Below are 22,230 nucleotides of genomic sequence, written 5' to 3'. Positions count from 1 at the left end.
AAGCAAATAAATCAATCTCAACTAATATGAACTGATGAGAGTGCTCCTGCTGTCTCTTGCCCTGATCTTCATGACATCAAGGCCTAAATTATTTAATATCTATGTCTACTTACTATTTCCAAGTTCTATGTCATACTAGGCAAAGAAATCCCAGAAATACCATGAGTAGACCATATTCAAAGATCCTGAGAAACTGTCTTGTCAAAACTTTGTCAAATCTTCTCTAAAGCATTTTTTTTTCATTCACTCTCCCTCTAACTTCTACCTTCTGTGGAGCTTAATATCTCTGCATACTTAAGACATTTAAACAATCACTACTACACTCCCTTCTTCCTTAAAAAGACAATTAAATTAAATCAAATTTTATTTATCCCTATTTTGATTATTTGCTTGTAGGAAACGTGCTGCTTCTACCATCTGTCTCTCTGCCTCTCATATTAAGCTCTTTGTATCAGTTCTGAACCACAGGAAGAAATCTCCACATGGCTTGGGCAAAATCTGCATTGCCTTCTATCCCTAAAAACAATTACATCAGATTTTAAAATTCTATCCTTTGATTATTGCTGTATGAAGCTGGCAGCTGAATCTGCCTCAGAGCAGCTGATCTGTCTCTCTGCACAGCAGGAGCTCCCAGCATCTCTGAGATGAGGCTTTCTCTGTGTTCCTTTGTTCCAGTTTTGCATGAGCTGAAGCCATGTGACTCACTCCACTCCACTCACTGAGAAACCAGTTCTCCCCTCTTCCTAGACTTATATTATTGTGTGTGTGTAATCCATCTGAGAATTCCTAAATTAATGGTGGATTCTTGCCTCAATGTTGAGCACCATCTGTAGAGTGTAGCTTTTGTTACCCTGCTTTAAGCTCCGGGAATGGGATGCGCTACCAGCCCCAGTCCAGAGAATATTAGATCTGCAGATGAAAAACAGACACACATACATTGCTCAATTTCAATCTGCCTTCTTGGCTCAACTGCTAGGTACCTCTAATCTACCATGGTAATGTGCCCTTCCCAGTACTTCCAGCTCAGCACCCTAAATCTGCCCTCAACTTCAGTTACTCAGCCACCTTCAGTCCCAACCTAACACTCCAACCTCCCACCAGGAGAAGTGGCCTGTGGCTGCTTTGCCCGAGAGATCTCACATGGATGGTTAGCTTTTCTCCCTCTTAAGCATGGCTAACACCTCCTTTCTTCTCCCCTGTATCTGCTAACTTGCCTCTGGATACCCCAAAGTCCTGCCTGTTCTGCTCAGCTCATTGGCTACTATCATCTTTAGTGATAGATCAAGAACCAAGGATCAAGAACAGGACTTTAACATCAGCTCCATCCCCTACAAGGCCCACTCTCTTAAGACCTGGTCAAAGTAGGGAGAATCCGGCCCTGATTCATTGGCCACCTTTCTAATTAAAGCAAGGTCAGCCAGGGGTGTAGGAACCCAACCAGAGATTGGCTGCATCAGGGCTTCCCCTTGATCCTCCTCTTCCTCCTCCTCCTTGAGTCTGGTACAGCCAAGAGATTTGGAGGAGAGGCAGTTATGGACAAGTTCACACTCCCTTGTTCCTGACAATGTTTGCTGTGGGAGGCAGTAACTTCCTCTGTGGAAGAAGATTTTAGACCAGCAATAATGGCAAGAAAAATTGGAAACAAAAGGGATTGGGGGAGGGCATCCCCAAATTCATTTTGTGTTTCTGGGCCAGAAACAAAAGCCTCATCCATAAATCAGGTTCCATGGGGCTAGACCTGCTGCCCCAGTCCAGAAGGCTTCCAGATCCAATGACATGACTTTCATATGCCTGGGGATAAGAAGGGATGTAAGGGCTCTTATTTGGGGCTCCTTCCAGTGGGAGGGGGAGGCTACTCATGGCTAGACGAGACACAAGGGTAAATTTACAATAAAGGGAAAAAGTGAGAACAGAGGAAAGTGTGTGTTGGACTCAGGTATCTAGTGCTTAGTGGGGGACTTCGTGATTCATTAAGTCACAGCCCTATGCCCAAACAGGGTCTGCGGTCAAGGAACGCCATGGGGAAGGCAGTCTTTGGTTCCATCTCCTGGATGGCCAGTCTACGTGGAGATGCTGGGTAAACTGAATGTAAAACAGAATGTACCTCCCTATCCAGACAACACAAAGGAGGAGGAAGGAGGCCCCTGTGTTTACCACTCACAGGGGGCAAAGCACATGGAACATAAAGGGGTCAACATACCGGAAAAACACTGAAGGGGGCACTTGACAGTGCCACAGTGAGTAAAAAAAGGTCTTAGTCCAAGAAATTTAAAGATGACAACTGCAATCAAAAAATAAACCTGGACTCAGGCAAGCTTAGTGCTCAGGCCCATATGCTCAGCTTGCTTGGTTTGGTTCTCTGTGCTCTATGTTTGGCCAACAGGAGTTCTTTCCCTGTCCCTGTGACATTCCCATAGGTTTTGAGTCCTTCTTTACTTCTGTCATCACATGGTAGAGAGTCCCATGCTGGGGACCAGATGCTGCCCAAGCCCTCAGGCCCCCCAAGACAATCCTTGGGGGTAGTGGGAAAGAAGGTTTGGGATCAATGAGACCAGAAGCCAGGTGAGGAGCAGAAGCAGACTTGATGTTGTTGTAGTGGGGAGTGCCTTTATACCCTTCACCCATGGTCCCTCAGTCATCCTGCACAGCCGGCACCAGGCGATCAGTGGCCCAGGTCACATGATCTGTCCTTGTTCTGGGTGTCCGGCCGGTTCCAGGATTAGTAAATGCGGAAGTGCCTGCTGCGTTGCACATGCGTGATCCATTGTAGGCTGCTAAGCCGACGGTTCTGACTCACTTCTCCCACACAGCTCCTCACCAACCCTTTTCTCATGCTTGGCTTCTGTCGATGATTTTTGATAAGGCCAATCGTTTTGACAATTGTTGCAGAGTAATGATTTTTCCATCAATTGCGATTCTTGCGAGAGGGTCAGTGGTCGTGGTGCCACTGTGCTGTAAGCAAGAGTTCTGTTTTCCCGAGGGATGGCGCGCTCAGCTTGTTTGTTCTCTGTGCTCTATGTTTGGCCAACAGGAGCTCCTTTCCCTGTCCCTGTGACATTCCCATAGGTTTTGAGTCTTTACTTCTGGCATCACAACATGTTCCTGGCTTATCTTGTGCTTTCCTCTCCCAGCCCTGAAGTCAGCCATTCCTCTACTGAGCTCTTAGTTTTCTTTAGTAGGGAACAGTTTTGTAGAACACATCGGCCTGCTAGCATGTGCATTGTAGTTTGGTCTCTTGTTTTTTTTTTTTTTCTGCTTTATTCTTTTTAACTATTATTCTTCTGGGCATTTAGCAGAATGACTGTGTACCTATGGCCACACCAACGGATGTTGCCACTGTTTTCAGCTGATTTCTATTCTAAGAAAGTCTCACTGACCATTCTGGTATACACTCCTTGGACATCTGTAGCTGACTAAATGTGGGATAGCTCGATCATGAGGTATGTATTCAAAATTTTTCTTGATATGGCTGTCTAGTTCTTTGACTGACTAATGGGGTAGGAGGGCGTCTTCTTATACCTCTCAGAGGTTTTGCTTTTACACAGAGCAAGCAGTGCCAACAGTCATTTGTCTTCACTGGCTCTGTAATGCATGTAGCTGTGGCCCTCAGAGGGGGCAGAAGGCATGTGGAAAGCTGGTCACATGAGAAAGGTGGTTCCTTTGTGAGGGAATGGAGCAAGCCGTAGGCAGTAGCTGTCCACTTCATGTCCCTCTCCTGGGTGGGTCTGTTGCTTGTTTTGGGGCTACTCTTTCGCCGTCTTCCCTATGTGGCTTCTGCAAGAGGCCTTCAGAGGTAGGAGGACAATTCCCTGGCTTCTCCTGAAGGGTCTGACCAGAGTTCACACTAACAGTTCTTGTCAATCAAATTTTATCAGGGCTGAAGTAAACATTTTATGTTATGTTATTATTTTTATTTTATTGAGATAGTGATCATTATATAGACCAGGCTGGCCCCGATCCCACAAAGATCCACCTGCTTCTGCCTTCCTGGTGCTGGGATTAATGTGTGTATCACCATGGTCAGCTTCATTCTTATTTGAGACAAGGTCTCCCTAGCCTCCAGCCTGGATTCTTCTTGCTATAGCCTCCTAAGAGCTTGGCTTATAAGCCTGTACCATCATGCTTGGCCCAAATGCTTTTCTTAAAGAAGCCCTATCAAGATACCAACTCAACTCACTAAAAACTCTAACCAGGGCAGGAAATAACACAGAGTATACATGGCCACAGGTGGAAACCCAGAACAACACAGGGTATCAAGATCAAATGTGGCACTGCATTCAGAGGCATGGAGGGGAATAGAGACAGCAATCAGGTCAAGGCAGGAAGGTGGCTGGGGCCTTGGCAGTGTCCTGTGAGAGAGGCATGCAGAGCTCTCCTCAGAGACACAGCTGAGGTGTCTGCTCACAGTGAAGGGGCCTCTGTGGAAGGAACATGCAAAGAGCACAAGAGATTGAAGTCAGAAACCTGGAATTGCCTGTACAGTCAAAAGTGGAATTTTTCTGAGTTTGGGGACATCTTGGGTGATCTCTTCCTCTTAGACAGAGACAAGATTTGAAGATTTCTTGTAGCTCTCCAGGTTAGATTCTGGCTAGGTCAGGGACTCCAATGGTCGACTTGAGGCCAGCTGTCCACAAGGTCCTGCCTTGCCTCTCATGTCCACCTGAGCCTTCCCCCTGGGGAGGGGACTTCCAGACAGCAATGAGTAAACTTAGGAAATGGTGAGCTGGAATCTCAGTTTTGACACTCACACCACACCAAGCAGTGAAATGGGTATTTTCTTTCTTTTCAACATTTTAACATGAGAACATTTTAATTCAAAGAAAAGTTGAAAGCACAATCCAATAATTCAGTGCTGGGTCACCCCATTGCATCTAATTCAACATTTTATCCTATTTCCTTTGTGCAGGTATACATGTATGTTCATGTATGTAACATATATATATATATATATATATATATACACACAGACACTATCTATTTTTTCTTTTGACTAAACCTTTTTAAAAACTGCATATGTCATTATATGTTTTGAAGGTAAAAAGTCTACATGTTGTTTAGATGGAGTGAATTTACTACCCCATGGTGTCCCTTATCTTCAAGGAGTACACTCTAACATCCCTAGTCAGTACCAGAAACTGTAGACAGAACTGAGCCTGGCATGGACTGTCTCTGTTTCTATACATACATGCCTATGGCAAAGTTCAATTTACAAGTTAGGTCCAGTAAGAGATTAATAGCAATCACTAATAATAAAATAGAATAATTTTTACAATATGCTATAATAATATTTGTGAGACTAGGCAGTATCTTGAGAGAGACAAATATTAATATTTTTTACTGCTTTAAAAAAAAACCCTCATCTAACTGAAACTATGTACTATATGTGGGGACTACTGCTATAACCTGTTAGGTAGGTATAAGACTGTTTTCCAGATAACTGGTAGAGTCAAAGGGACCCCTAAATAAACCAACAAGGAAGTAATTATTAAGAAATGGCTATTATCCCAAGGACTGGAAGAAAAGGGCACAAGGCTGGAGTATGCAAAACTGGGTATTTAAGGATGGGGTCCAAGTTGCTTTGTGTCCCTGCTGACGGGCATGGGGCTGGGTGGCTGCAGAACTGGGGGCTGAGACTCAGCAGCTGGATACAGCTGTTTCTCCAGGAAAGCACTACAGTCACCAGAGAGGGAATGTTACTGCTGGGCAAAGAGCAGGGGAAGAGCAAGAAGCAGCAGGTGCTTGTCCCTCCAGCCTGGCACTCCCCCACAACATCCCACTTTGGAAACATTTGTGGCAGGACTTGTGGGTCCCAGCCCGGCAATCCAGAAGAGCCAGTATAGGAGTCTGTTGCTCTCCTGGGGAGACATGGCTCCAGTGCTCCCCTACAGACAGCAAAATCTGCAAATGCTTAAGTTCAGTGCATGAAATGGTGTGGTACTCATTTATGACCTCTGACGCCCTCCCATGCACCCTGAACCCCCTTTAGATGTTCTCTTTCGCCTGGTGCTGTGTAGATGCTGTGAGAGTAGCTGCCGTGTGGTACAGTTTAGGGAATTACAAAATCCTGTATGTGGTCAGTGTGGACACTTGGTCGGTCTGCTGTTGACTGAACCTGCCGACCTGGGTCTACCTTCTGTAAAGGCTGACCTTACAGAAGGGTGAGCCTGGAGCAGAACAACGGTGTTTTAGTGAATGGAAGAAAGAACAGACACTTGAGTACATGCTTCTTAGGTGAAGATGTCCTTGTCCTACCCGTGGAGCGTTCGTTACCCTGACTGAGCAACGCACATGCCCTAGAGTCACCTACTCTCTGCTGTCACTTCCACAGACATTGTTTGAGGCTGAGGTCTGTTTTTCAGGGATTAGAATCCAGGCATGTTTTCCCCACTGCATTTACCTGATTTACCTTGTTAGCTTCTCTTCTTCTAGACCAGTCTACCCCAAATCCCCTTCTTTAGAAAGGCTTATGGTAAGAGATCAGGACAATCAAGTTGTATAAAGTCCCGCATTCTAAAGATCAACTCTTCATGACAGTTTTAAGAAAGTGTATTTTATTTTTTTTTAAATTAATTCCTGATCGTTCACATAATTTAGAAGTTTCCTTTACATTGATTAGACCTCTTCAGTTTTTGTCAAGAAGACAGAGCCATCTGGCTTAAGGCAGGGTTAGATCTCAGCAATCCCGCTATGGAATATGTCAGGATGACTGCTGAAACACATCGAGGTGAATGTGCACTGTATGTGTGCAGCCTCCTGAACACCGCGGCTGGGTTTCACAGCTCACTAGGAGGGGAGGTCTTGATTGTTTGTCGGAGTGATGCACACCCAACTGGGAGCTGGGGCTTGTGGCTATGGTCCAGCATCAAGGAATGAGTGTCATATTGTGTGTCACTAGCCCAAGAAAAGGCCACAGTTCAACATTCAAAGCATCATTATAGAGTATGTGTCATTGATACACCAGGGAGTTGAAATGTCACCAATCGAATCATCCTAAGTTGGACATTGTACCTCAGAGAAGTTACCCTCATGGCTCTGTGTGTTTTAGCAGAAGAATCATGGTGTACTTTTTGAAGATTCCTAATTTCAGACATACCTTTGCACCTTAGCAACAAAAGCCAGATGATTCTTGGAGTCATGGGGAAAGATAGGACTGCACCTTCACAGGCTCGGAAGGTAGTGCCGATAGAGCTTGCCCTGGACCCATGTGCTATGCTCCCCTCTGCTGTCCCATGTGCCATGGCTGGGTATATGAGTGTGTGTGTGTGTGTGTGTGTGTGTGTGTGTGTGTGTTTGTCTGTGTATGTGTGTCTGGACTCTGTCTCTGCTGGTAGAAGCTGTTTTCAGAGTGGGTGTTATCTCATTCCCTTAACCCTAGAATTGGGCTGGTGTTAGGTCTAGCCTTAACCCACAGGAAAGTCATGGAGCTGAGGCCAGGAAGTGCTTGCCTTCTGGGCTTTCCCCTCCTACTGATGGGAGAGAACTTTGGCAAAGAGCCTGGGCTAGCCAGCTGGACAGACCATACAAAGAGGATTGGGGTATCTGTGACAAACAGTGTACCAGCCTCCAAGTTACCACAAGAGCAAATGTAGGCGAGGCGAAAGGAAGACAGCTTCCCCGAGTCTAGTTGACACTGCCAACACTCAGAATCCTAGCTAGTTAAAGATTATCATGACAGCTATCAAGGTCACAAAGCACAAGCATATGGGTTAAAAATGGGGGCCCACATCTGGCCTGCCACAAGGATAAGGCCACTCATGGAAGTGGATGCAGGAAGTTTGACTGTATGCACCCCACACTGCCGCTGGGCAGGTCTTGGGCTGTGAGAAGCCGCAGGACCCCGATCTGGGGGTAGGAAAGGGTGGAGAGCCGCTTGAGCCGCACCCTGACTACAAAAAGTTCTGAGTCTCTTCGAGTGAAGGAGGAGTGAGTTCCACATATGGGCGTCCACCGTGACCAGCAAGAAAGACGCGACCCACGAGCTCTTCTTTATGCAGTTTATTCAGGAACCTTGAACAATCTTCTGACCCCCAGGGCAACACCCTCAGCCTTTAAGTACTCCCAAGCTTAGCCAATCCCAATGGGCCACATGGCAAAAGCAGATAGGTCAGCAAATGCGGAAGCAACCAAGGGCAGCAAGCTTAGCCAAATAAGGGCTTGTTTATGAGACCACTCACACTCAGGATGGCGGAAACCAGCGCCATCTCAGGGTGTGGCTCAAGCGGCTCTCCACAGGGAAGCACAGTCTGACTCAGGGTCCCCAGGCCTGCACAGAGGCTGGGGACAGCAGGTTCTAACTCTTGGACACTGCAGGACAGGAAGAGAGAGCTCCGGCTGATTTCTGCGGAGAGGAGAGTCTCCCAGGCTTGCTCAGGAGGGTGGCTTGGGTTGTCCGAAGCCGTGGCAGAGAACCAGAGAGGCCCTCTGCGTGAGATTAGACGTGGCTCATTAGAGGAAAACCTGCTCTACTGCTCCAGCACTGTGGATCCCGATGAGAAGAGGCAGTTCATAGTTTTAAGGCATTTATTGCAGAAGGGCAGAGAGAGGGAGAGTAGAGAAGTAGAGGTCGGCCATGACCACGTGGAGAGAGGGGGGAAGGGAAGGCAGAGAGAGTTGGGGGAGCGAGAGGGCAAGAGAGAGAGGCAAGAGTAAGAGAGTAAGACAGTAAGAGAGAGAGGAGGGGGCAAGCAGCTCCTTTTATAGTGGGCCAGGCCTACCTGGATGTTGCCAGGTAACTGTGGGGGTGGAGTCCAGACAGAATCCCAGGGACCTGGGCATTTCCCTGTGTGAGTGATGGCCACAGAATTATAGAGCTGGGGCCTCATGTCAGGAGCCTGGTGTCTGGGACCATGGCAAACGGGCCCTCCGTCCCTAGAACACCTGCTGGGTCTCCCGGGTTTAAACCTACCTCGACCAGAAAACAGGCTGCCTTCCAGGATCCCACACAGGCATGTGTGTCTCTGTAAGGTGAAGATGGGAGTAGACATCAGAATCCTCAGCAGAACCTGGTGCGACCTAGGGTAGGGCAGGGATGCTACAGACACACAGACACACACACAGACACACACACACAGATACACACACACACAGACACACAGACACACACAGACAGACATATATACACATACACACAGATACACACACACAGACACGTACACAGGCACAGGCACACACACAGAGACACACACAGACACACACATACAGACACACACACACACAGACAACACACACACAGACAGACACACATACAAGCCTCTATTCATTTTTCAGGACTCAGACAGAACTGGTCCTAGAAGTGTTTCTGATTTGGGGCACTTTAAAGGATTTTGTACATAAGGAAAAAAATACATAAGGAATCCTTCAGGGTGACGGCTAAGTCCGAACACAAACTTTGTTTTTGTTTCACGTGTGTGGCTTGAGATGACTTTATGCCATTCTTTGGGGTTTGGCTTTGACTGACTGACATGCAAGGTCAGGGGTAAACTTTACACTTGTGGTGGCATCCTGTTTGTGCTCTGAGGTTTGGATCTGTAAGCATTTTTGGGTTTTGGATTAGGGAATCTTCATTATATCACGCATTAGCCTTGGGGGTTGTTCTTGCAATACCAAGCTTGGTGTTACAGTTAGGTTCTTTAGGCTATGGTACCACCGGGGTTGTGGCTGAGGGCGTCACAGGTGAGGGCTAATGGGAGGCTGTTAGGTCACTGGGGGCACGCCTTCAGAAGGGCTGCTGGGAACAGGGTCCTTCCTGCCCTCACTGTGCTTCTCAGGTGCCTTGAAGTGAGCTGTTGTCCTGCTGCGGATGTCACATTCTGGCTACACCTTTACTACAGGCCTAGAAGTGATGACAGCAGCCAACTGCTGAAAGCAAAAGCCAAAGCCAAAATGAAGCCCTTCCCCTTTATGAGCTGGCGACCTGAGCCATTTTGTTATAGTAACAGAAAGCAAGTGACAGCTGAGGAATCGGCTCTTCTTTTCCTCCAGATGCCCGGGTGGGTGTGGCTTAAAGAACCATGTGACCTAGAAGGCACCCTTCTTGTCCATCCGATAGCTTTTCCATCGGCTTGGCCTGAGGCAAGCTGTATCTTGCAAGTTGTTTCCGGCTCCCTCTTCATGAAATTCTGCATTAGAATGAGCCATTGGATATAAAGGCTTGTCTAGCTGAGGAATTAAAAAATAATGAAAATTTCTCACAGGTTTGTGGATTTATGGGAAGTGCAACTTGAAAACTGAAATAAAATCTTCCCGTTGATCAATAACATAAATCATCTACCTGATAAATGTGTCAGGAGTTAGGCTTCCTAGAGCAGCTGTCCACTTGACACTCTGGTCTGGGGATAGCAACACTGTCATCCTTAGGGACTCTGAGCAAGTAAAGCCACTGGTTAGAGTGCCATAGCCCGAGAAGCTACCTAGCTGTGGAAGGATGTCATGAGACTTTAGTGTGTGTGTGCAATCTGGGCCAGGCCAAACATCAGGATAATTACAGAAGAATAAACTTAAACTGACATCTAGTCTCCCACTGAGAAAGTGAACGCACTGACACTTTTTCCCCCTATTTTTACACATTCATTGATCCTTCACAGTTAAGGTTTGGCATGGAAGAAGCTAAGAAGGCTTGGAGGAAAAGCTGCCAGAACTTTCAGAGAGGCCTGGGAAACCTCACCCTTTTTTCCCCATATGGAGGTTCTTTCCCATTTGGGCGACCCACTGTCCCTAGCTGGCGGAAGATGGCCCAGTGTTAGCAGGCACCTATCTGAAACCGAGTCAGGAACCACATGGTTTTCCCTTCTAAGACAGGGTAGGGAGTTTGAGTGTGGGGCTCCCAGAACACAGAGGAATGGCTGAGATACAGGGATAGGCCAGGAATGAGCCCTTCTGAGGATTCCTATTGGAGACAGGTCTAGATGACCATTTGGTTTATCCCAGCCTGATCCAAGGTGGTCCAGTGGGGAGCTATCCCAAGTGTGGACTCTCAACAATCCTGATGTCCAGACTCATTAACAAGCTAGCCTTTGACAGTTCTGTTCTTGTCCTGGATGGAGGACTTGGGGATGTACGACCTGCCTGCTCTTCAACCACATGATGTGTGGCTCTAGGCTTTCCCTCTGCAGGGAGGAGGGGAGCTAGGGAACCAAGGAATGGCTGCAGCCAACCAAGGCTGTCTCTCCCAGCCCCTACTTGCTTCCTGAATTTCCTGCATGGCTGTTTCTCTGGGATCACATATATGTATAATGTATATGTATGTATACACACACACATACATATACACACACATCCACGTTGCTCTTTCGGAGAGAAGGTTGCCATAGTTATCTTCCAGAGGATTCACTGGTCATGTCCTTCTCTACCTTGAGGACCTAAGTAGAAGATCTGCATGGGCCCGGCACAGAGTCCTTAGACTCCGACTTTCCCCAGCTTCCCTGTTGCTTATGAAAGAGTCTTGAGGAGGTTGAAAGTAGAACTTGATTCTCCTCCAGTCAGGACTGTCTGGCTGACAAATGGGGAGACATAAAGAAGAGACACACATGTCCAGAACTGGAGGCATCCTTCTCATCCTGGCCCACACCCTCATCTCAGGCTCATGAGAACAACATTTTAAAATTGACACATCAAACTTTAACTTTATGGATTGTGGAAGATTTTATGTATACACTGTGTAATCACACCAGGGCAAGCGTGTCATTTGCCTCAAAAATCCATCCTTTTTTTAGTGGTGAAAACATTCAAGCTCCTTCTTCTAAGATTTATGAAATGTATAGCATGCTATTGCTGTTGGCAGTCCTGCTGTACCGCACAAGACAAGCCCAGACCTCATTCCCCTGTCTAACTGTGACTTTAGTACCCTCTGAGCAATCTTCCTGTGCTGCCTCCAAGCCTCCCCTAACCACCAGGCTATTCTTAACTCATATGAGCTCAGCTCTTCTAGATGCTGTGTATGAGGTCATGTGGTCCTGGGCTGTCTGGGCCTGGCTTCTTTCACTTAGCATAATGCCCTTCAGTTCTGCCCTGTGTTGAGGATGACAGCACTCCATCCCCTTCATGACTCAGACTCGTGTTTGAAAGGGATTCCTGTGAGATGGCACCTTGGAGCCATGTGTCACGAATGGGTTATGGTTTTCCTGGGACATAAATAAGCTCATTTTATGATTGCTTTAAAAAAATGAGCATCCAGGGAAGCTCTCCCGACCCCTAATGACTGCAGGCCCAGAGATAAACATTCCGCCCTGGGATACTATAATGGTAGAGGGAGGAATCTAACCTCTCTGCCACATGCTGAGACCTGGGGAGAGTGAGCAGTCGAGTCATAGCTTGTGGTCTTGTACTCTGCCATGATTCCGGGCTTGGCATCCCTACTTAAGGCTCTCTCCATTCTGGCCTTCTATATTTGGGTGCAGAATGGAAGATGTCTAGGGAAAGACCTTGGAACGATTTGACCTACTGTGCATTATTCCCAGTCTTCAACTCCCAGTGGGTCTACTTTTCACTTTGCTTTCACTTATACCCGTCTTTGGTTTTGCAGGGGCTTTCCAGAAGCCCCTTTCGTCAGTCTGAGGGGGTCTGGTTCGCAGCATACCCTCTCCTAACCTCTTCCCCCCAGCTGCATGGCCTGTGTTTGGGAATGTTTGCTTTCAGAAGGCAGATGCTCATTTTTCTTTTGCTTCAGCAAGCACACTATCCATGTGGATCATATGCAAAAAAGGGCCAGCCAGTGCTTACAAATATATACAAAAGTTATTTGAAAGACACATAAATCCCCATATAAGTAGCATAAGCTAGGCTTCTAGCCCAATAAAGCAAGCATCATGTATATAAACGACAAAAACATATGATAAATCCTGCTCTTTCAGTAAAGTTCTTTTCAAACAGTTTGTGTTTGGCAATTGTTGCTTCCCAAACCAGCCTGGTCATTAAATACTGGCATCCTGGTTTGGGAAAAGAGACCCTGAGCAGCTTTTGTCTTTGTGGCCTCTGTCTTTTACTGAGTCTTTTTCCTGGCTTTAGTCATACAGCCTTTCTCTGTGCCTATCTTTGTACTCACCCCTCCCCCTGGACTAACTCCCATATGCCAGCATAGCCATACTGTGAACATTTACTAACTGCTGTGACTTAGTATCTTTGCATTGGACAACCCTCACCTGCTTCACCACCACCACCAGCAAAGGCCTTGTGGAACTTACATTATGTGGACATTGTTACTTGTGGGTGTTACACGTAGCACCATACTCTAGCCATCCCAGTGCTCTGTGAATGTCGAGAAAAAAAAATCCAGGCTGTTTAAAAGCCAGCAAAGAATATTTTTCTTAAAAAAAATCCCATTAATTAAGTTAAAAATGATACAGAATTCTTCTTGGGTCTATTGTATGGATCATAGAAAGGCACAAACATATTCTTTTTCTGCCACAGTTGGGCTTTTTGAGGTTTTAGCTATCTATGGCTTTAAGAGCTGTTCGGAAACAATAAACATAAAATTCCAGAAATGTCTAAGTTTGAGTTGCACACCATTTTGAATGATAGGATAAGCTTTTGAGGCACCGCTGCTGCCCAGGATATAAGTCATCTTCTTGCATAGCATCTATATGGTATCTGCTACCCGCCATTGTGGTTGTCAACGTCCCTGGCTCATAGTTATGGTGCTTCTCTTTAAGCAACCTTTACCTGACCTCATAATGACTAGAAGGCACAAGAGCAGCAGCGGAGGCATTCACATCACATCACAGCCCCAGCATATTCCCTTTGTGTGAAAATGTGAAAGATTTTCGACTTAATAGGAAAAAAAAATGCATGATGAGGTCACTGATCTCTGGTGAGTTATCACATTTCTTTCTGAACCTAATCTGCCGCTGAGGCTTTATTATAGGTAGGCACAGATAGGACAACCTTGGTGTAAATTGGGTTTGGTATTCTACAGTTTTAGACTTCTGCCACGAGTCGTGGACTGTGGTCCCAGAACCATGGTTCTCAACCTGTGGGTCGTGACCCCTCTGGGGGTTGCATATCAGATATCCTGCATATCAGATATTTACAGTAGAAAACTTAGTTATGAAGTAGCCATGAAATTAATTTTATAGATGGGGAGTCACCACAAGAGGAACTGTATTCTTAAAGGGTTGCAACATTGAGAAGGTTGAGAGCCACTGCTCTAGAAGAAACAGCAGCGCTATTGTCATGGGACACCCACTGCTAACTCTGGTGGTGGGATGGACAGGGACAAAGATACAGCAGATTCAGCAGAAATCTAGACACATGGGCAAACATGGTCTTCCTCACTTGTCAGTGAGCTTGAGTGTGCAGAGAGACTTTTTCTCTAGGACGAAGTAGGTTTAGCGGTTTGCTCACAATGCTTCACTCTCTCTGGAGATGTGGAGTGTCTAGGGAGGCTCCTCTAGATGTAGACAGTGTTTTCCTCATGGGCCTCATTTTGCCATCCTTTACTGTCCCATCAGCTTTGGTCTTTTGACTGAAATGTTTCATGCTGCCCTGACTGTGGGAACTCCTTCTGGGTAAGGATGCATGGTTTAGAAGGAACTTGAAAAGAGGTGTAGCAAATTTTACTGAGAGCATTATTTAGTTAGCATTTACTGTGCACCCACTGTGTACCAGATGCAAAGGTACCCATTGTGCACCAGGTGTATGTACGCCCACAATGTGGGTGTACTCCTTATCTGCAATGCTTTCCTGCCCTAAAAGAGCCACATCAGACAAGGAGATGCAGAACCCCCATCTTGTACTTGAGCTTCCTTTTAGCAGTGCTTTACTGTTTGCAAGTAGCACTTGCTCTTTAGAAGTATTCCTATCTTTTTTTTTTTTTTTTTTTTTTTTAAATCTGACTTCACAAGATTACAAAGCAGTGTCATGGGGAACAGAACCACCAGGCCCCAGAACTCTGCCTTCATCCTGGCTTCATCCACCTTGAACTTTGAAGTGTGTGGTTTTCTCCTAGGAAAATAAGGGAGTGAGTTAATTTTCTTCTCATCTGTGGGTGAGTGAGCTACGGTTGTAGACTGTTGTTCTGGTCCAGCAGTTTCACAATGCAGTGACCTCATCTGCATGAACTCAGATGCTGTGGTCTCAGAGAAGGCACGGAAGATTAATTAGAGGGTCAGTTGGAACAATCGCTACCACTTTGTCTTGTTTGATGTTTGGTTGGTTTCTAACTCATCGATTTAAAGTTGTTTGTCTCCTGACAGATGACTTAAATATGATTCTTGAGTGTGTTTCAGCGGAGCCTATTTTTCAGTTTGAGAAGTCAATGTTTTAATTATGAAAAAAAAAAAGCAGAGACCCATAGAGAAGAAAAGAAAAATGAAATTTCAACATGAAATGCTGATCGCTTCTCAGCCTCCTGGCCAAGATTAAAAATGAAATGTGCACTTGTATCTGCACTGAACTGGTTTGGGTTGTCTGTGCCATTTGTCCCAGCATCTCATTGGCATCTCTGTGATGTGCTGCAGTGGTAAGTGTCCACACTGTTTAGGCAGGCAGGCTGTTTCCGACTTTTTTTTTTTTTTACATTGTGTAGTAGAGCGTTGAAATGTGAGTATCTTAAGCCATGATGTCCTTAGGTTAAAATTGGAATTACTATGTCCAAACTTATTCACATCTGAAAAGGGATTATACTTTCTCAAACATTACCATCCCAAAATGTTTTACCTCTTACCAAGAGTAATGTACCTGTTTATCAAAACACCTGATAAAAATTTAGACATATTTGCCAGTCTAACGGCACAGTGTTGCCTGGCTTTAGTGGCTTCTCTGTGGAAGTCTGTATTTCTAATGTGTGCCATGCTCCATGAGCTGCTGAGTCGCAGCTCAGGCTCCTTGTCTACCTGAATGCAGTCTCCCCTGAGCAGTTATTTTAGATGTTGTTGAGGGTTAACTGTGTGTGCCAAGCAAACACTACTACCAGGTTACTGAGTAATTGTTGCAAAGAATTCTAAGCTACTGTGTATACTGTAAATAAGTTTCTCTTCTGATATAATTCAAAGAAGTTTTCTTTAAATTTTAAAAATTATCTATTTAGTGCATTTATTTATTTGTTTGTGTGTGTGTGTGTGTGTATGTATGTGTATGTGTACATGTGCTCCCATGCTCTGACATATGTGTGGAAGTCAGTTCTCTCCTTCCCCTCTTTGAGTCCTGGGGATTCCACTCAGGCTGTGAGGCTGTCAGCAACTGACTTTCCTGGCTCAGCCAGTCTCTTCAGTTCTGAAGTTTGCTTTTGGAATTTACTCTGTAGACCAGGCTGGCCCCAAACTCACAGAGATCCATCTGCCTCTGCCTCCTGGGTGCTAGGATTAAAGGCGTGCACCGCCACCACCATGCTAAAATTTTCAATTATATGCAATTAAATCCATAAATGTTTCTGCCTTTCTCCTGGGCTTTGCCATCGGCATATATACATATGGAATTTTAAGCTCTGTGAAGACAATATATACATTTTTTCTTATGAAGAGTAGAGGTGGAAGGAACCATATAAAATAGGAAGCCAATGCTGGCTCTCCACTTCCCATGCAAGAAGCAGCTCTGCTTACAATTTGGGTCCTTCTTTGGCTTTTAGAGCAAGTGTAATGAATTGGTCTCTGGCCCTGGAAGGACTGTGAATACATGGAGAGCTGGTAGTCGTAGCTCATGCACCATTTTGCATGTCATCTGCCTGTTACCTACACTGCACTTCCCTGCAAGGAATGGCATGAATGGCCAATGTGTGCCATGGCTGTCCTCAGCAAGCAGGCCTTTCCATGCCTGCTCTGGGACCCTCAGGGGAGCAGGAGAAGCTGGTCTGGAATGGGAATTGTAGAGCCTGGTGGTCCAGCTTTCTCCCCCTGTAGCACAAAGCTTGGCCTCTCTGTTTGCATGTGGATCAGACTTTGTGAAGGTAACATGCACAAGACCTAGGTGGGCTGTACCAGGTGGGGTGTACCAGGTAAAGTGTACCAGGTGGGCTGTACCAGGTGGGGTGTACCAGGTGGGGTGTTCCAGGTGGGGTGTACCAGGTGGGATGTACCAGGTGGGGTGCCAACCAACACTACTCTTCATGACTGGCATGCAAGGCTTGGTGTCCAGTCTGCAGCCAGAGCTCGAACTCTCCTATTGCCTGATGCTTGCAGGCACACGACAGCCACAGATGTATCTTTGAAGGAGGTGAGCGCCCTGAGAAGTTTGAATGCATCTTTCTACAGAGTTAAAGTAAACTAGCACTTCCCCCGTCCCTCCCCCACTGCGCTGGAAAATAAAGCACTAGTCTCCATGCTTTTCCAGAGTGTTCCTTCCAGCACCGTGTGGGGGAGGGGGAGGCAGGGCACTCTCCTCACACCTTCCTTGTCCTTTTTTTTTTTTTTTTTCATTTTCAAATTTAGACACAGCCCTAAGTGAACACTGGTTTCATTTGCAGAACGTGTTGTGTCTGATTCTTGCTCCTTTCACTGGGTTTCAGAAAATACACAGGTTCAGCTCCGGGTCAAGTTGATTTTTTTTTTTCTGGAAAAAAACCACTTTGGTTTGTTCCACTGTTCAGTAACAAAATTAATGTTTGGGCCTGGCGGAGGGTTCAGCGAGCGGGTGTGGGCTGTTTTGGTCACAGAGGGACAGTAGAAGTCCTTGATGAGACTGAATTTCTTCTGTTCCAAGAGGGAATTGCTAGTCTGTTAGGGAACGCCTTCTCAGCTCCCGGAGGGCTGCCACCACATTCCCTGGGAGTGTCCCCTCAGCTCCCGGCCAGGTGGTCAATGGTCCTCTGTGTGGAGGGGTGGGGCTGGGTATAGCAGAGGGGACATGGAGGTGTGGTTGAGTGGCCTGTCCATCAACTCAACTGCAAAAGAGCCAGGACACTGACACCAGCCCTTGCCTTGAAGCCCCCTGCAGGGGAAGAGTCTGGCAGGTGCCCAGGAGGATGGATACAGGACCAGCAATCCTGTACAAACCTGAGACTACCTGCACAAGACTGGGCTCGTTATTTTTGTTTGTTTGTTTGTTTGTTTGTTTGTTTCGAGACAGGGTTTCTCTGTGTAGCCTTGGCTGTCCTGGAACTCACTCTGTAGACCAGGCTGGCCTTGAACTCAGAAATCTGCCTGCCTCTGCCTCCCAAGTGCTGGGATTAAAGATGTGCGCCACCACCGCCCGGCGATTGGGCTCGTTATTAACATTTCACCACAGAAGGATGGAGGACTCCTGAGGACCCCCTCCACTCCCCTCCCATCCCTGACAGACAGTTAATGGTGGCTGCCATTTTATTCAGTGGTATAACCACTGACAAGTTGCCTATGCTATAGTAAACACCCCAACACACACACACGCACACATACACGCACGCACACGCACATACACACGCGCGCACATGCACATGCACACACACTCATGGGAGAACTATAATTAAACTCAGTTGGTCACAGGCACAAAGGACACAGAAGTGAATTGAGGGTGTTGCTGGGAAGGAGGCTCACAGCAGAAGAAAAAGGGGGGATGAGGATAGTAATGAGCGGAAAAGACCAAAATTCATATATACATGTGTGAAAATGTCAAGAAGTAAGTTAACAAACAAAAACTAGAGTGCAGGCATCAGAGAATGTCATGAGGAATACACCATGGAAAACTGGCAAAGAACTGAACATCTCCGTGCATGCCCCACCTCAGCCTTTCTAGCCCCTTTTATGAACAGGACTTGGTAGAACATAGTTATTCAGAACAGGCCAGTCTACTAAACAATAGACCTCTTGATGCGCAAGCCTGTGTGCACTGATTGCCTCCAGAATCCCCCCAGCTGGCTTTCTGCCTGGCAGAGTTGTTGCTTTAAAAAGTATCTTTGAAACGAATCTATTTTTTCACGTTTACCTACCACAAAGAACTCTGCATCCTAAGGGTGCCTCATCCTGACAACTTTCTGCTGACCTTAGGCAATGACTTGCTGTCTTCAGGCTTCCATTTCTTCATCTTTTAAGTGGGGATGCTGAGATCTGCCCTGTGCAGGTGGAAAACCATAGGCAGCCACGTGTGATGGTTTGAGCAGGGCCTGGATCAGTGAGCACTGAGCTAGGGGCCATACACATGCACGGACCGTGACCTGAAAGTCAAGTGATAATAGTCTGCAGGCAGCACAGATGAGCAAACACTGAAGAGTTCAAGTACAAAGGTCCCAGACGTAAGGGAGAAGTGTGGCTTTCCAGACGATAGCACAGGTCTTGGAAGGGTGAGGCAGAGGAAGGCTCAAACCTGCATCCTTTGCTTGGAGACTGGGCCTAGGGCTGTGTGTCAGTCTCCCTCCCTCCTAAGAGACACACAGTCAGTTGACCCAGACTGTTCTGTTGCCTTTGATTGACTGCCTACTGTGAGTGAGAGAGAGAGAAGAGAGAGGGAGAGGGATGAGAGAGAATGTGTGTACAGTTAGAAGATGGCTTGTGGAAGTTGGTTCTCTCCTTCCACCATGTAGGACATGGGAATCAAGCTTAGGCTGCCAAGCCTGGCAGCAAGCGCCATTACCTTCAGAGTCATCCCACCAACCTCCTAAGGGCTTGCTGGTAGATGACTCCCAGGCTGACATAAGCATCCCTGTCTACCCAGTGTGTGGACAAGGCTCACAGTCCTTGTGTGCCCTCTGCCCCACAGAAAGGACAGGCCTCTGCAGGGCGAGCCCCTCCTTGACCTCCAGCCTGAGTAGATGCTTATATACTGACAAGAGGAGGATGCCGTTCTGGGTGTGCGAGTCAGAGGAGAGGAGTGCAAGCAGCTATTGTGCTATCCTGGCCCATGTGCTAGGGCCAAGTCCTCTGAGGTCTGGAGAGATGCCTGAGGAGTTCCAGGTCACTGGAGTATGGTTATTGAACCGGTAACCACCAAACATTCCAGAGGTGGTGTGTAAAGGCCACCTTTAGGAGGGGACAACCCCTGGGTATTGTGCATAGTGGCAAGATTCCAGGTTCAGAGAGGGGATAAAGAACCATGTGACCATAGTGGCATGTGCCATCTATGTTGATTTCATCTCAGACAGGGCCTGGCTTAACTCCTTCCCACCGTAGGCACTGTGGGGACAGTTCATCCCCTGCTCTGGGGCTGCCTGGAGGGAAGATGGGCTGTGGCCTGGGTCTAGCGAGACCTTTGGAAGGTTAGACTGTAGAAGGAGAGTCTGTGGCCCTGCCGATCTGTGTTCTTTACCCCTCACACTCCCTCTTGGCGCATGGTGTCTTAACTTAGGTTGACATTGTAGGCGAGGACTTTCTGTGCAGGTGACATGGAGGAGAATCACTAGAGGGAAATCAGTGTGGGATGAGCCAGGGCAGAAAAGAGGTCCTGGGGCTTCCATAGATGGAGCACCATGAGGGTCTCCCAAGTCAGGTCCTGCAGATGACTTGTGAGTATGAGATCTTCCTGTGAGTTGGTGGAGAACTGAGCTTTCATGAACCATGTGATCTGTGGGCTAAGGGCCACCCCAGAGGAACAGAGATTTCTGCATACTTCTTGCAAGTTAAGAATGTCAGTAAGTCTAGGACATGGGGGGGGGGTGCCACCGTGACAACAAATGGCCTGCATGTAGAAAGAGGACACTGATTTCTGCTCACAAGACATCAACATACACATCTGTCTGAGAGCCTATATATCCTGGCCACCCGTTTTGCTCTATTGGGTCTGCCTGGCTCCTGCTGCTCAGTCTCCTCTCGTACTTCAAACTGTGTCGAGGATCACAGATGCTGCCATCTCTGTCTCCAGAGTTTCCTGCTTGCATTACATGGACCCTCCACCCCTTAGGTGCTACCCAACAGCCCAGCTAAGTCCCTTGCTTCATCCAACACAGGCAGGTTCCAACTGCTGAAGACAAAGTGTCAGAATGCCCTCACTTCAAATCCACTCCCCACACTGGATTAGAAGGTCACTGGAACAGAAGGCAGTCTATATAGATATCGAAACAAGACATCTACAGGGCGCTAGAGCAACAGAAGCCACAGTAGGCCTCTACATGCCCTATCTATGACATTCCAGTTCCATGTAGCTTTCCAACCTGGGAATTGTTGTCAGCTAAGTTCAGAAATGACCTCCAGAGAGCTATACCTTAGCAAATTAAAGTCTCTGAGAAGGCCTGCACTAAGGCTGTTCATTCCCCGATTTGACCCATCCTCTTCTGAACCATTTAACCCCTTTCACTCTGGAGTGTCTGTTAGAATCTGATGAAAGCGATGCTCCCCAGATAATACCAAAAAGCAAACACTGAAGGTCATGGCTACTTCTCTGATTCTAGAACCAACCCACTGGTGTTCAGACCTTGTTCTATCAATATTTGAAGTCTTTCTTGGGCAAGCTAGTAGGCAGCTGGCTTTAGTTCCCCCACTGTGAATGGGTAACAGTACTATGAATAGGACATCCATGGAAGCATGGTTGTTAACAGGAAGTCAGGGTAAGTCTTGGCATGATCATGAGGAAGACATGGGGCCTCCCCTTTAGAACTGGAAAAGGCAGCTCTCCCCTCGACCTTTCCTTTGGTACTTGTCTGGGAGGTAGGAGCAGGCATTCCTCAGGGATGGTGTGTTTGTGCTGGTCCCCAAGTGAGGAAGAGTTAAGCAAGACTCAGATGTGCTTTCCAGTTTTTTGTTTCTAAGTTCTCTACGTGATTTTTGGCTGTAGGGCACAGCTCTGCGGGGGCAGGGACTTGAATGATCTGCCCCTCCCCAACTAGAGACCAGCCCATTAGCCAACTTCTCCACATCCCAACTCAGAGGAAGAGAGGCAGAGAGAAGGGAGTTCTAAAGAGGTGTGGAAACAGACATGCTCTGAGTAGCGCCCGTGTGGCCTCGGCAGGGGTGGGAGTGGCTCTAGTCACCCATCATTGACACTGGTCACCGGTGGCTTTCCGACATCCACACCTCCCTTTCAGGTGACATTTGTGCATAGCTGAATAGGTCTGCATGCTCCAGTCTGTTATGTAGCAAAGCGACTCTGTCTGACTGTGTGGTCAATACCGGATCTATCCTTCCTCCCCTCTGGACTTGAGCAGCATCTCAAGTGAGATGACATGCCAAGGTCAGTAAGTTACAAACTTAACTTCACACAGAACCACTGCACACACCCTGGTCTGTCTACCAAAGAAATAGGCACAACCATGATGTCATCTTTTTCCAAGAGGAGGGGGCTTTAAGAAAAGAATCCTGAGGTCAGAGCAGAAGTAACAGAGGCCACTCTTGCTAAAGCTGTCTCTGCCTGGACAAGCTCCTCGTCCTTGGTCAAAGCCGTGAGTGATATGCACGGGGG

This window comes from Mastomys coucha, unplaced genomic scaffold (assembly GCF_008632895.1).
Source record: "Mastomys coucha isolate ucsf_1 unplaced genomic scaffold, UCSF_Mcou_1 pScaffold5, whole genome shotgun sequence".
Classification (NCBI taxonomy): domain Eukaryota; kingdom Metazoa; phylum Chordata; class Mammalia; order Rodentia; family Muridae; genus Mastomys; species Mastomys coucha.
Note: the sequence above shows the minus strand (reverse complement) of the source record.